The sequence below is a fragment of the Danio rerio genome, chromosome 1 (assembly GCF_049306965.1).
Source record: "Danio rerio strain Tuebingen ecotype United States chromosome 1, GRCz12tu, whole genome shotgun sequence".
Lineage (NCBI taxonomy): Eukaryota > Metazoa > Chordata > Actinopteri > Cypriniformes > Danionidae > Danio > Danio rerio.
In genome coordinates, this window is record NC_133176.1 from 13,827,501 (window position 1) to 13,843,546 (window position 16,046).

Consider the following 16,046-nt stretch of genomic DNA (forward strand, 5'->3'; position numbering starts at 1 on the left):
TTGTTTGTTGGTTAGTCAGTCAGTCAGTCAGTTAGTCAGTTAGTTAGTTAGTTAGTTAGTTAGTTAATTAGTTAGTTAGTTAGTTGCTTGATTGGTTGCTTGGTTTGTTTGTTTGTTTTTTTGGTTAGTTAGTTTCTTGGTTTGTTTGTTGCTTGGTTAGTTAGTTAGATAGTTAGTTGCTTGCTTTGTTTGATTGTTGGTTGGTTGCTTCGTTTGTTGGTTGGTTGGTTGTTTAGTTCGTTGGTTGGTTGGTTGGTTGGTTAGTTAGTTAGATGGTTAGTTGGCTGCTTGGTTGGTAGGTAGGTTGGTTGGTTAGTTAGTTAGTTGCTTGCTTGATTGGTTGCTTGGTTTGTTTGTTTGTTGCTTGGTTTGTTTGTTGGTTAGTCAGTCAGTGAGTCAGTCAGTTAGTTAGTTAGTTAGTTAGTTAGTTAGTTAGTTAGTTTGTATGTTTGTTAGTTGCTTGGTTAGTTGCTTGGTTGGTTGCTTGGTTTGTTGGTTGGTTGGTTGATTGGTTAGTTAGTTAGTTAGTTAGTTAGTTAGTTAGTTAGTTAGTTAGTTAGTTAGTTAGTTGGTTGGTTGGTTGGTTGGTTGGTTGGTTAGTTAGTTAGTTAGTTAGTTAGGTAGGTAGTTAGTTAGGTAGTTAGATGGAATGTGATTGGTGCACCAGCAGCAGTAATGCCTACTTAGGGAGGTGTTCCAGGCATGTCCCACCGGGAGGAGGCCTCGGGGAAGACCAAGATTCACCATCAAGACCAAGTTGTGGATTACTAAGACCAGTGCGATCAGACAATCATTATCCAGAGGATGATAACATGTAGAACGACTATAAATGAAGTTAGTGTCACAATCTCATTCCTTTAGAGCAGTGGTGTCGGCCCTGGAGGGACAGTGTCCTGCATATTTAAATTAAAAACACAATTAAACACACCTGAACCAGCTAATCAAGCTCTTTCCAGATATACTAGAAACTTACAGGCAGGTGTGTTGAAGAAAGTTGGAGCTAAGCTATGCAGGACACCAGCCCTCTTGGACCGACTTTGGACACCCCTGCTTTAGAGTGTGCATGCGCATTAGATCGGGCAACCTAAAAATATGCAGATTTTGTTTGATTCTGGCATTTAGAAATGAAACTTATGAGACGGTTGTTGATTAATTTTATTGGTGATTCCAAATAGGAAATGTAATCGTGAGCTTGGCAAACTGTTTTGGAGAATTTGATGTTTTCCCATTCTCTATGCTCAAGCATACTGAGGCGTTTCAAAGATGGCCGCCGAGTGAAATGACTTAAAGGGACTTTGTCTTTATCTTTTGATTGCTATATATTGAGAGCGATTGTTTCGGTTTGAATCTTCCTTCCTGTGTTGTTTTGAAGCTGCACATGTGCAGACCAAAATGCGGTACTGCAGAAGCAACACAACTCCCTTTCATTTATTTTAATAAAGTGAGCTGTTTAAGTTTGAAAACTTACTTTATCTTTTTTTTTTCCTAACACAACTCTTTTGGGGTGACGCTGTGGCGCAGTGGGTTGCACGTTCGCCTCACAGGAAGAAGGTCACTGGTTTGAGCCTTGGCTGGGTCAGTTGGCATTTCTGTGTGGAGTTCACATGTTCTCCCCATGTTCGCATGGGTTTCCTCCGCATGCTCCGGTTTCCCCGACAAGTCTAAAGACATGTGGAAAATGTAAATTGGGTATGCTAGAATTAAACATATGAGTGTGTGTGTTTCCCAGTGATGGGCTGTGTCCAGAAGGACATCCGCTGCCTAAAACATTTGCTGGATAAGTTGGTGGTTCATTCCGCTGTGGCAACCCCAGATTAATAAAGGGACAAGCCGAAAAGAAAATGAACGAATAAAATTTGGTTTTTAAAAACCAAAATTTTGGTTTTAATAGACAAACATTAGTCAACTGTTTAATTTAAACACAGTTACATTCGTTGGACCAACTAAAGCCATAATCCAATGCATACCCGATGATGAAACATTCTTCAAAACATCCCCTTTTATGCTACTCAGAGGAGAGAAAGTCAAACAAGTTGGAAAACTTCACAAGGTTGACTAAACGATGATGACAGATTTCAGACAAACTCTCCCTTTATCATTTGCAGGAATATTTGCGTGACGAAAACACTGACTGTCTCGCCTGTCGCGAAGTATAGGAACAGAAACAGAAAATTATGTCTTTCTTTGTCAAGTCTGGATGAGTCCTACAGCGTGCCTGTGAGAAAGCGAGACAGAGCGTTTATAACTGTCTAATGACTGGACGACAACGTGACAGAGCGGCGCAGGCCTGGGCTTTGTTCAGCTTTATGGATTGACAGGGACACCCTACGTGGATGAATTTGGTGTGTGTATGACTGTGAGTGTAATGACACAGCCGATGACTGGGTTAGAGATGACATGCCAACACCTCCCACAGACACAACATGCTTGCGGTTCATCTTGTCGCCACAGGAGACTGCATCTAATGGGTAAACAAACGCAACCATTACCAGGTCAGAATGGGAGAGTAAACATACAAACGACCACGGAGAAAAGGGCAGAAAAACAGCCCAACACAAGCAATTTCACATCAGACATCAAAGGCTCAGAGTTTACATCGCAGGTAATTAATTACAAAGAGAAAAGGTCGACGCATGTGTGTTTGAAAAAAGTGCACATCTAAGTTGGGATCGCTGAGTGACAGGGGAGAGATAGAGAAGGAACTTGTGCTGAATTCAATTTGGGTTACGGTGCTGGGGAGACAATTAAGAGTGACGCAAACAGGATGACAGAGGAAGGGAATAATTACATGAGAGCATGAGGGAGAGGAGAAGAAAGAAAGTAGTTGAAACATGGAAGGTGGGATGGACTCGTGTGGAGAGACAGAGGGAGACGCACTGATGTGTGACGGCCCCTTCTACAGGCCTGTCAGAATCACACACACACACGCACACACACACGCACACACACACACACACACACACACACACACACTCACACACACACACACACACACACACACACACACACACACACACACACACACACGTCATCGACTTAGACACCCAGATTCTGAAACAAACAGGTGGAGAGTCATGCAAGGCCTGCTGAAGTAGAAAAACGTACTGCTCATTTAGACTTTTAAGAGAAAATCATCAAAGAGTTGGATTCTGCCTTCACAATCTACTCATTGAAACGAGACTCGAAAGCAACGTGTTGAGTTGTTCGGATCATTTTTCTGACTTGGACCTTTGAGTCTCGTTCGTTGAGGTGAACAAACCTTTTTCAAGTCATTTCACTCAATTTGTTCAATTTGCCAAAATATTATTAGACTATTACGAGTTGCTTCCAAACTCATTTACAATTACACCAAACGTTGATCTCACTACAAACAAGTCATAACTAGAATGCCATCAGAAAGAGAAAATAATGATTTATTATTGTCTTGGTCTTTTGTCTATAATTATATCAGCTCAGGTCTTCTGACAGGTCTTCAAATTTGAGTAGTTCGTTCACGTCACACAAACAGTCCCATATAAATGTAACTAATGCACACAGTCTCCGAAAGGTGCCATGATTAGTTCATTTTTCAAGTTCTGGTTTTTGAGTTGTTATTCATCATTGTTGGCAGCTAGCTCTCTGCAACTCTCACATGGTCACTCACTGAAGTTAAGCAGGGATACGCCCGGTCAGTACTTGGAAGGGAGACCACACGGGAAAGCTGGGTTGCTGTCAGAAGTGGTGTTAATCAGGCCAGCAGGTGGTGCTCAACCTGCGCTCTGTGTGGGTCGTAATGCCCTGGCATAGTTAAGGGGACTCTATACTGCTCTGTGAGCACTGTCTTTTGGATGAGACGTTAAAGCAAGGTCCTGACTCTCTGTGGTCTTTAAAAATCCCTGGATGTCCTTCAAAAAAGAGTAGGGGTTTAACCCTGGTCTCCGTCCATCATGGCCTCCTAACCATCCCCATATCATAATTGGCTTCATCCCCCTTTGTCTCCTCTACACCAATCAGCTGGTGTGTGGTTTGGTGCAATATGGCTGCCGTCATGTCATCCAGGTGGATGCTGCACACATGGTGGATGAGGAGATTCCCCTAATGTGTAAAGCGCTTTGAGTGTCCAGAAAAGCAATTTATAAATGTAAGTAATTATTATTATTATCACGTGACAGCATGTACAGAGAGATGACTCAAACACAAAGATTTGAGAAATGAATGGATCAAATCTTTTTCCGGCTCTAAATGCTTTTGATTGGTTTCTGTCTTACATGTAATGAATGAACGTCTCGAACCGAGGACTCTAGAGATGAACGGAACAATTTTTTTCCGGCTCTATATGCATGTGATTGGCTTCTGTCTTCTACATGATGAGAAAACGACTCGGACCGAAGACTCGAGAGATGAACAGATCAAATATTTTTCCGGCTCTGACTGTATATGATTGGCTTTGTCTTTCATGTGATGAACGAACGACTCAAAAAAGGAACTAATCTCCTACTCTACCTGCACAAATGTGCGCATGCGCAAATTAACAAATCCCTCCCTGAGTGGACTTATTGTTTTCGAGTTATACAAAAGATTGTTATTCTAAATGTGGAAACAAATGGTCAGACTTTAATTCAAACTTTTTTTTTGTTTGACTAAGAATAATTTTGATTTCACTCAGACTTTAAGAAGAAAATGGTTCTTTTTAAAACTGAAAGGTTTTCGAAAAGGTTATTTGCTGTGCTTCGTTTTTAAAAGTGAATCAGAATATATACTGCATGTAGGAGGTATAACATTCACGTGAAGTGAGAATTGCAGCAAATATAAATGAAAATACACTGCGAGAAAGTGAATCAGATCAAATTCATTGACTTGGTTGTAATTTTATGAATAACAATAGATATCGATGGACGGTACATCTTCATTTCCTAACAATGTCTATATACATACATTTCTGGAGATAACAAGTTATGAAGCCAGAGGTATGTATGGCTGCATTTTATCTTTAAAACAAACACTACGAGCGGTATGACACAATTTTTTTTGTGCTTACCAGCTGACCACTTACAGTTGAAGTCAGAATTGTTAGCCCCCCTGAATTATTACCCCCCTCTGTTTATTTTTTCCTCAATTTCTTTTTAATGCAGAGAAGATTTTTTCAACACTTTTCTAAACATAATAATTATAATGACTCATCTCTAATAACTGATTTATTTCATCTTTGCCATTATGACAGTAATTAATACTTGACTAGATATTTTTCAAGACACTTCTATACAGCTTAAAGTGACATTTAAAGGCTTAACTAGGTTAATTAGGTTAACTAGGCAGGTTAGTGTAATTAGGCCAGTTATTGAATAACAATGGATTGTTCTGTAGACTATCAAAAAATATAGTTATATAGTGTATATATATATATATATATATATATATATATATATATATATATATATATATATATATATATATATATATAGTTATATATAGTAATTTTGACCTTAAAATGTTTAATAAAAAAATAAAAACTGCTTTTATTCTAGTCAAAAAAAAAAAAAAGACTTTTTCAGAAGAAAAATATTATCACACTGTAAAAATTTCTTTGCTTTGTCAAACATAATTTGGGATATATTTAAAAAGGAAAAAATAAAATCAAAGGGGGGCTAATAATTCTGACTTTAACTGTATCTCCATATGAACGTCTTTCCCTCTGTTACCAGTGTGTCCAGTGGCTCACCATGTACGTCGATGGACTTGTGATGTGGAGCAGAGTTGATCGTGATGATGGGGTTCGAGTCTGACAGAGAATGGTTCCAGAAAGCAGGTACAACAAAAGGCAAAAAATAAAATAAACAAGTAAATAACAGGGTGAGAATGTGGTAAACTTTAAAAATGTGGTGAAAACCAGGCTGCCACAAGGACTTTTTTTTTCTGGATTGCTTTTGCAAACACTGTCGGTTGGATTTGGGGGAAGTGGGTGAGCAGGTCAGTCAATTGGTCAGTCAGTCAACAGCGGCCTCTGGTGGATTTATGCAAGAAAAGCAGGGGCGAATGGCACTTGCGGGAGGAATTTAAGAAAAAGTGAACATAGCGGCCTCTGATGGATTTGCAAAAACAAAAACAGCAAAAAGTATCTCCTAGGATGTTTTTGGCGCTCTCCAGAAATGTATAAGGGGTATGAACGAGCCTGGGTTGATATATTTGAGGCAGGTTCTATGACCTGGTTACTTTTGCATTGTTGCCAAGAGTGTTGTTTTTAGTCCATGGGATAAATTCAGAAAAAAAAACTAATGCAATGTCAGATCTAGTTTAAACTGGAATATGACTGGTATATTTAATTAGCAATTGGAGTTTTTTTTTGCTACACAGATGTTCCAATCGACGTTAGTCAGACGGTGATCAAACATTTTGGCTTTACTTTTCAGGATGTGTGCACCACACCAACAAAGACACAAATCATTACAATTGAATGCAAGGAGATGAAATACTGACATAATAAGAACAAGAATTATACAGAATTACAGAGGTACAGTACAGTTTATGGACTATCTTTTATGTTCACAAACTATTAAGAAATATTATTATCATTTAAAAAGACAATTATGATTATTCTTGAGATAGAAAAATGAATTTTCACATAACCCTTGAGAATGTTCATTATTATGAATATTGAAAAAAGTTGTGCTGGTTAATGTTTTACTGAAACCATAAAACAGTTTTAATGAATCCTCAATAAGCAGAACATTCAAAAGAACAACGTTTATTCGAAATTACTGTCATTTTGGAATAATTTAACGCACCAGTGATGAATAAAAGTATTAACTTCTGTTAAAAACACTGTATTGATTCCAGCTTTTGAATGATAGAGTATTATTATAAGCTGCATTAAGGAAGGGGCATCGCCAATAACACAGAGCCTTACAACTAAGTAATTTCTCATAAAACAAAGTTTAAGCAATCAAAACAGAAGCCTTTTTTACATTTAAAGTTGGAAAATTATCATGCAAAACCACACTAAAATGTGCTGCAAGAAACTCTGATGAACATTATAAATGCACCTGAGGGTAGAAATAAAACATTATTAAAGTTTAGGACGTGGTTCCCTTTTAAACAGATTGCATACTGCAGGGGAAAACCACCTGGATGAAACATCTGCAAACCTTCCCAATATTTTTCTCTGACATTTGCAGATTTTTCAGTTCCAGATGCACAAAAAAATAAGACAAAATATAAGTTTGATGGAGAGATTAAGTGAGCGACAGCAACTGGACAAGACGTGAACAGAAGTGTCTTTAATCCGCACACACGCCAGACACAGTCAGACGAGGTCACAGACAGTCAGACAGACAAACTTGGCAAAGTCTCTGGGGTTCTGAGGGCTGAATGTGTGTGAGTGTGTGTCGTCCAGCTGTGATCTCTCTGCTCCTTGTCCAGTCAGCCATAGACAGCTGCCCTACTATGCTCAGAGTTGTGACAGCCTGTCCAAACAGATAGCAATCCCACACTGTGTGCATGTGTCCGTGTGTGTGTGTGTGTGTGTGACCATGTTCAGAGCTGGCTGACCACCGCTGGACTAACCATCTGACTTATCTATGTCAGGCAATTATGATTTCTTGGTATCTAGAGAGAAATGCTTTAAGACCCAGATATACTTCAAGTAAAATCAAAGAATAAACCAGTGTGACGTCATTTCAAACAAAATCAGGCCAAAAATCAGTTTGAAAGTGAACTTTCCCAGTAAAGTTTGAGAAATCTGGCCAATGAATGGTACAAAAATGATTTATCATGTTTGAAAATTGAATATCGCCTGCTCTAAACTTTACCTCAAACATAAAGTACAGTAAATAAAAATCAACATGCATCAAAAATGCATCGCTGAAGCATTTTACCTTGATTTCACACAGCTTCATGTGAGCACTGTACCAGTTGAGTTTCCCGCTGTGTCCTGTTTGTCCAGTAGCTCGCCATGTACATTGGCGGACTTGAGACGCAGCAGAGGAGTTGACCACCACGACCGGGTTTGAGTCTGGCAAAGAACGGTTCCAGAAAGCAGGTAAGACAAAAACTAATGACAAAAAATAAAATAAACAAGTAAATAACAGGGTGAGAATGTGGTAAAATCTAAAAATGTGGTAAAAATCAGGCGAGGGCTTTTCTTTTTCTGCATTTTTTTTTGTGTCAGTTGGGTTTAGGGAAGTGAGTGGGCGGGTCAATCGGTGCTTTTGATAACACTATTATTTGGGTTAAGGGAAGGAGGGTGGGTCAGTTGATTGGTCAGTCAGTCAGTCAGTCTGGTAAATTTTTGCAAAAACAGATCTCAAATAGCATACACAGCGGCTTTTGGAGGATTTGCGCAAACAAAAACTGCAAAAAAAATGTACCTCCTGGGTGTTTGTCGCTCTCCAGAAATGTACATAGGAGTACATTTGTAGAATGAGCCTGGCGTATTTACTGTACATCTTAAATTCAGTTACCCATTTGGAAAGTTTATTTTTTTAAATCATATATAAATAACACCCAGTATGTTTACACACATAAAAAAATAGTAAGAACAATCAAATAATTAAATATAAAGTAAGGAAGCAAGGTTTGCATGTAGAACAAGAAAAACAAACCCAGATTCGTGCTGAAAACATACCACTATATACATTTCTGGAGAGTGTCAGCCATGTTCCAGGAGCTACGCTTTTTTTTTTTTTTTTAGTTTTTTTTTTTTTTTTTTTTTAATCCACCAGAGGCCGCTGTGCTTTTGGCTTCTCTTTGTGTCTTAACCACTTTCTGGAATTATTCTTCACTAGATATAAACCCCATCATTATGGTCAACTCCACCAACGTACGCAGCGAGCCACTGGACAAACTGGTAACAGTGGAAAAGCGGTCCATACAAAGGTAAAGTAAACAGTCAGCGAGAAAGCGCAAAAAGGAACAGAAACCATCAGCAGCATCATACCGCCCCGTATCGTTTGTTTTAAAGATGAAATTAAGCCATACATACCTCTGGCTACATAATTCGCAATCTCCAGAAATGTGTATTGGGCTACATTTTCAGAATGATCCTGTGTTGCGAAAAAACACAGTAAAAAAACAACAACAACAACAACAACAACAACAACAACAACAACAACAACAACAACAACAAATAAACAAGTTTATCTAATTTGCAAACAGGGTAAGAAAAACAAAATTAAAGTAAAACAATACATTTTAATTTAAATACCAGTTAGTTAAAGTACCAATTCTCATATTATTATTATTCAGATATTAGCTGTTATTTTGTACCTATTAAGCACATATTCTTTATGATCTTATTCTACGTACCTTACACCTACACTCAACTACTACCATGAAAACTATTAATAAGCAGCTAATTAGGAGTTTATTGAGCTAAAAGTCAAATTAATGCTTTGAGTGAGAACTGTACCTTAAAAAAGTGTGATCATATGAATTAAATGCTGTTTAATATTATTATTGCATTTTACAAAGTATCTTCTAAAGTGTTCAACAGAAATAGAAACTCATAAGGAGCCCCTTGAGGGTGGATAAATGGTCTGAACAATCCCTTTAATGGTATTACAAATATGCAAACTCAATTTTTCTTACTGGTCAAAAAAAAAAAAAGTCATTTGCGGTGGTGTTTGTGTCCAGAAAAGAGTGCTCTAATTGACAGCAAGAACTACTTGTGAATGTAGTCCACATTTTTACAATCGTCTAGCCTGCATGATTTCCCCCATGGTTCAATTTGATGAGAGAAACCAAGACAAAAACGAGAGAGCGAGAGAGGAGTTTAAATGGGGGTATATGGCAGAGTCCTTTTAGCATATGTCACATAACAAAATTCCTCCTCTTTGGCTTTTTACCACAGCCTGTCTTGCTTGCCAGATCCACAGTAAATCCGACTCGGACTCCCACTAAACTCCAACCTGTCAAGGTCACGAGAAGCAGCCAGCAAAGCTTTTCTTGTGGGTGTTTTCTTTATTTTGATGTGGGATTTTAGTAACTGGCAGAAATGGAGATAAGAGCTTAGTGTTGTTTGGAGTGCTGTGCAATATAACCATATATGTTATATAGACGAAATAAAACGTCTATCACGAGCACGGCATGGTGTCTGAGTGGTTAGCACTGTCGCCTTACAGCATCAAGGTCACTGGTTCGAGTTCCGGCTGTGCCAGTGGGCATTTCTGTGTGGAGTTTGCATGTTCTCTTCGTGCTTGTTTCCTCCGGGTGCTCCGGTTTCCCCAACAGTCCAAATACATGCACTATAGGTGAATTGGGTGAATGTATGGGTGTTTGCCAGTAGTTGGGTTGCAGCTGGAAGGACATCCATTGCCTAAAACATATGCAGAAATAGTTGGCAGTTCATTTCGCTGTGGCAACCCCTGATAAATAAGGGACTGAGCCAAAGGAAAATGAATGAATGAAAAAGTATATCATTTCATATTATGTTCCATTTGTTTATTGTAATACTTTTTCATATAAGTGCAATATTACACACCATAATGGGAATGCAGACAGAAACATGAATAAAAGTATTGTGAGAAAGTTGGGTAACACTTTACTTGAAAGGATGTGAATGTAAATTTATGCACGCTTATAACAACAGCTCCATATTTATTTACATTCTATATGTTGGATTTTCAATACAGCACCAGAAATGGTCATCTACAGAAGTTTACTGATGACTCTGCAATTGTCGGTTACATAAAGGATCATGATGAGAATGAGTATAGGTTGCTTTTAAAAAGGTTTGCTGATTGGTGTAAAACAAGTTGTCTTAAATTAAATACCAATAGGTGCAAAGAAATGATTGTCGATTTTAGCAGACATCCACAACAAGTGGATGCAGGAGTCAGCAATTGAGATTGTTTCATCATATAAGTACCTGCGTGTATATCTAAATGACAAGCTCAATTGGTCTGAAAATACAATTCAGGTGTTTAAGAAGGGTCAGAGTCGCACTCTATTAAGATAACTGAGGTCCTTTGGTTTGTGTCAGACACTGTTAAAGACTTAGGATTCTGTGGTGTCTTCTATGATCCTGTATGCCGTAACCTGCTGGGAAAGGGACTGTTGGAGAAGGAGAAAAACAAATTAAATAAGCTTATGAAAAAGGGCAGGTTCTGTTGTGGGGTGTGTACTACCCACTATGGAAAAGATTGCACATGGTCGAATGATGGACAGATTTGTCAGTATGACGTACCAAGATAATCATCCCCTTTATGATGTAGTCCATGCGTGTGCAAGCTCCTTCAGTGCAAGATTAAAGCTGTGGCGCAGTAGGTAGTGCTGTCGCCTCAGCAAGAAGGTCGCTGGTTTGAGCCTTGGCTCGGTCAGATGGCTTTCTATGTGAAGTTTGCTTGTTCTCCCTGCGTTTGGTTGGGTTTCCTCCAGGTGCTCCGGTTTCCCCCACAGTCCAAAGACATGCAGTACAGGTGAATTGGGTAGGCTAAATTGTCTGTAGTGTATGAGTGTGAATGAGTGTGTATGGATGTTTCCCAGGGATGGGTTGCAGCTGGAAGGGCATCCGTTGCGTAAAAACGAGCTGGAAAAGTTGGCGGTTCATTCCGCTGTGGTGACCCCAGATTAATAAAGGGACTAAGCCGAAAAGAAAATAAATGAATGAATGTTACAGAGAAAGATACAGGAAGTAATTTCTACCAACAATGATCATATTGTATAACCAAAATCATACTACATGAATTATGCTGAATTTTAATCGTATTAAATATGGATTTCAGCATATACTGAAACTAAGGTGTGCAGTATGTATGTAATTTTATTATTGTTTTTATGTATGTGTAACTTATTTGATCTGTTTTTATAGAGAGCTCTATTGTGACGTGATTTTCCCTTTGAGATTAATAAAGTCAAACAAACAAACAAACAAACAAACAACAAGTGTCATTTGCTTAGTTATGACCTTTTAAATGGAAATATGACATTGTTTGTTATGACAACTTGACAAACAAATACATCACATTTTTGTTGTTTGTTTTGAAAACTTGACATTATCAAATCAACATAACTTGTCATAAATCTGTCATAAACATGATTGACATAAAGTCATTATAAACGTGTCATGAATTTTATTTAAGTGTCAATATTCTATTTTTTGGATCTCAACTACAGTAGTAGTGTCACGATTCCAGCTGTCTATGTGTTCTGTTAATAAATTTGCAACAATTAAAAAAAAAGTCTTTTTTTCACATTGTCATTAAGAGGTATTGTCTGTAAAATTTAGAGGAAATAAATGAATTTAATTCATTTTGGAATAAGGCTGTAACAAAAAAAGTGTGAAAAAAGTGAAGCGCTATGAATACTTTCCAGATGCAATGTATATTAATAACTTCTAATTGATTAAATTTACAGAAATGGTAATATATCGTATCATCATCGCAACATGAGATTTGTTTACATATTTTAGATTCAGTCACCATCTTTCCATCGGAGACGCTCTCATCACCCAAATGCAGCGCTGTACACCCAAGTAATAAATCAGAAAGCATTCAAAGCCACTTTCGGTCAATTAAGGTTTGACAAATGAACTCATGTCACTTAGACTCATTTATTAAACAACATGGACAGGGGCAGCGGTTATGGACGCCACCTTTTGATATTTCTGTCAGGTTTTCAGGCATCGTCTATGATTTGTATGGTTTTGGATTTGCACTACATGATCTTATCCTACCGTATAATCTTTGTGGATATCTCGAGGACATGTGTGAAATGTATTTATAGTGCTTTGGCTATTGGAGAGGTCCTGGAAAACTGCTGGTTATAGCCCTGCGTGATTCAACACAGGCCCAAAGGCAAATATTGTATGTGTCTTGGACTAGAAATGGCAATTTAATGCACATTCACATCTCGGCGCACACTTTTAGCCCGACAAGGATCTATTTCTCTTCTCTTTCATATAAATACATTTGTATTTATATAGAAAATGTTGAGCTCATCAAACCAAATGTCATTCTGGAAGGTTCTTTAGCTAGTGAAGGCTCATGGGGTTTGTTCGGAAGGGATGCAGAGAGTAAGAAAAGAGCAGGATGGGGGATTTTACTGCTGACTTGTGTGCTCTTTATTCTCAAACACATCCATATCAAATCCTTTCTGTGCTTATGGATGAAAAAAGAAATCTTTTTTGTTTCGCATGTTTGAGTGTAAAATCTGATGTCATTGTGTAATATCTGTATGTCACCTGACAGAACTACAAAAATGACTTTTTTAAACAGGTTTCTCTCTAGCCATTGGTGGATAAAGTACACAAATCAATACTTGAGCAGAAATAAAGACACCCTAATGAAATATTACTTCAGTAAAAATAAAGATTTTTAATTTTACTTGAGTCAAAGTACAAAAAAACTTTTAAAAACATTTTAAAAGAAAACTGTGCTTAATGACGATTGTTTATTCAATTTGCAAGTAAATGTTTGGAAGTAAAAAACAAAACTTTTTTCACTGATACGAATAATGTTCACAATTTAAAATAAGCTTCCATTAGTTAATTTTAGTTAATGTATTTACTAACCTAAACTAGAATGAACAATACTTCATTTAATATTCATACATTTACTACAACTTTATTAAAATCCCAAGCATATCCCAGATATGTACATGATCTCCGGTTTTTGACTCATTTTGAATCAGTTTGTAGATTCAGTGAATTGTTTACTCTAGACTAGCTCTGTACAAATCATTCAAATCAGTGATTCATTAATCAAATCAAGTATGGTTTCTCTGACCGGATCATACAAATCAATGAGTCGAGAGACTCACTCTGCATTATTCATTTGATTTAGTGATTCATTAATCGAATACTTGCTCTGAATGAACTGTTCAAATAAGTCTTAAATGGAGACTCACTTTGTACGAATAATATGAATTAGTGATTCATTAACTGAATACTCACTTTGACTGAATCATTGAAATCAGTCTTGAATGGAGATTCACTTCGTACGAATCATTTGAGTTAGTGATTTATTAACCGAGCGCTCACTTTGACCGTTTCATTCCAATAAGTGAGTGTTGACAGGAGACTCACTCTGAGTGGATCATTTAAATCAGTTAGTCAATACCTGGAGACTTTCTTTGACCAGATCATTTAAATAAGTAAGTCTTAAACAGAGACTCACTAATAGTTCATTTAAATCAGTGATTTGATTCAGCTCATTTATGAATCAGACACTTATATGGCTTCTCTGATTTCAACAGTTCAAAATAACACTTTAAACAGACACATTAGTGAAATGTAGAAAAATGTTTTCTAAACTAAAAATACAGATATTTGAACAACTATTTAAGTTGTCCAACACTGTCTTCTATTAAAGCAAAACCAAATTGATCAAGTGTTACTCCTTTCTGAAAAATCAGCTATGAGTATTTTAGCTCATTATTATTATTATTCCTATTCCTATTATTTTATTAGTTTTTTTTATTATTTTTAATTTAATAAAATTTTTTTTTTTTGGCTTATAAATTACAGCAGATTTATAAAACAGAGTTCAGATAGGCCATGACTTCTCAAACTGTTTCTTAATAAAAATGTTGACTCCCTGGGCTGCTGAGCTGAAGGTGAATTCTGCTCACTCCACTGTGATCTGGTAGTGTAATTAAATAATTTAAAATCTCATGAATTTACATGTAGACCGAGACTCTGAAATGTCAGTATATATTAAAACCAAACCTGAGGGACTAAAATGAATGTCGAAATGCAACAAAGTATACTAATCATGGCTTTTGCAGGTCACGTCTGCTATCAAAATGTGTCCTTTTGGTCTTCGATCTTCCTTCAATTTCCCCCACAAAATGTATATATACATGATCTGTACTTATTACATATTTTTAAAGTTTGATGGTAAAGCTTGATAGTATATAGATAATATATAGTATACTGATTATATATTAAATTTTTGTATAGCTTTTATATCTGATTTTATTCTAATTTTGTTATGGGTTATATTCAACATAGCCCTCTATATAATTCCGGAGATCGCAAATTATTTAGCCAGAAGTACATATGGCTGCATTTCTTCTTTGAAACAAATGCTATGGGGTGGTGAGAATGTGGTAAAATCTGAAAACATGGTAAAATTTAGGGGGATTTTTTTTTCTGGTTTGCTTTTGAAAACACTGTCAGTTGGGTTTAGGGAAGTGGGTGGGCAGGTTAAGCGGTTCTTTTGAAAAAACTATTGGTTGGGTTTAAGGAAGGAGGAGGGTGTGTCAGTTGATCACTCAGTCATTCCGTCAGTGAACAGCAACTTCTGGTGGATTTATGCGAGAAGAGCAGGTGCGAAGGACACTCACGAGCAAAATTTGAGATCTCAAAATGTGTACAATCTCTGGTGGATTTGCTAAAACAAAAACTGCAAAAAATTTGACGTATTTGTCAATCTCCAGAAATGTATATAGGGGTACGTTTATTTTAACATTTTTATATTAGATTTAGCTATTTTCATCTTGATTGTTGTCATTTTAGAACTTGAGCTTATTTAAGCACGAAAAAAAATCTGTTTTTATTTTATTTTAGATTTATTTACTTTAATTTTCTTATTTTGATATGCTTAATTTCTTAATATTTTTAATTAGCTATAATTAATTACATGAAATTAAATTCCCTGGGTTTTGTCATTTCTTTCTATTGTCCAACAACATCCATAGTTTCATATTTAACTCACTTCTTATTATTTCAATGTTATTTGAGGATAATTAAAAGTACAGAACATTTTTGTAATAATTCATAAGCCTTGCATTAGCTTTTATTTAAAATTTTCACTTTCAATTGAACAATTTTTGTTTCAGCATTTTAAATTACTTTTTCCAATTGTAATTCAGATTTCATTTTCATTCGTTGAAATGCAAGAATTTTAATACCTAAACTATAAGTTAGTAAAATACTTATTTCAGTTAGCTGCCAAGACAACTTTTAAATTTTTCCTATTAGTCTTATATTTAAATTAAAAGCATACCTTAGATGTGTTCGAAATGACAACTGATTAATTTAAACAACTAAAATAAATTAATTATTTAAATAAATTACTGCTAAATATAAATATTAAGGAATTAAGCATAGCAAAATAAGACAATTAAATTGA

At 36.5% G+C, this 16,046-nt stretch overlaps 1 long non-coding RNA gene across 3 annotated transcripts in view; it reads right to left on the bottom strand.

Moving 5' to 3' along the window:
* Positions 1–1,137: 1,137 nt before the first annotated feature.
* The window catches only part of LOC141384915 (uncharacterized), a 47,640-nt gene continuing 32,731 nt past the window's right edge, over positions 1,138–16,046 (bottom strand). Inside the window, exons 3-5 of one of the 3 annotated variants that reach the window (XR_012405488.1) lie at positions 7,851–7,987; positions 5,699–5,758; positions 1,138–2,461 (exon numbers count right to left, since the gene is read on the bottom strand). This is a non-coding gene — a long non-coding RNA (uncharacterized lncRNA). Of the gene's footprint in view, positions 2,462–5,698; positions 5,759–7,850; positions 7,988–8,864; positions 11,026–11,158; positions 11,554–16,046 lie in introns of those variants that run through there. The other 2 variants (XR_012405491.1, XR_012405490.1) reach the window with 2 other exon arrangements.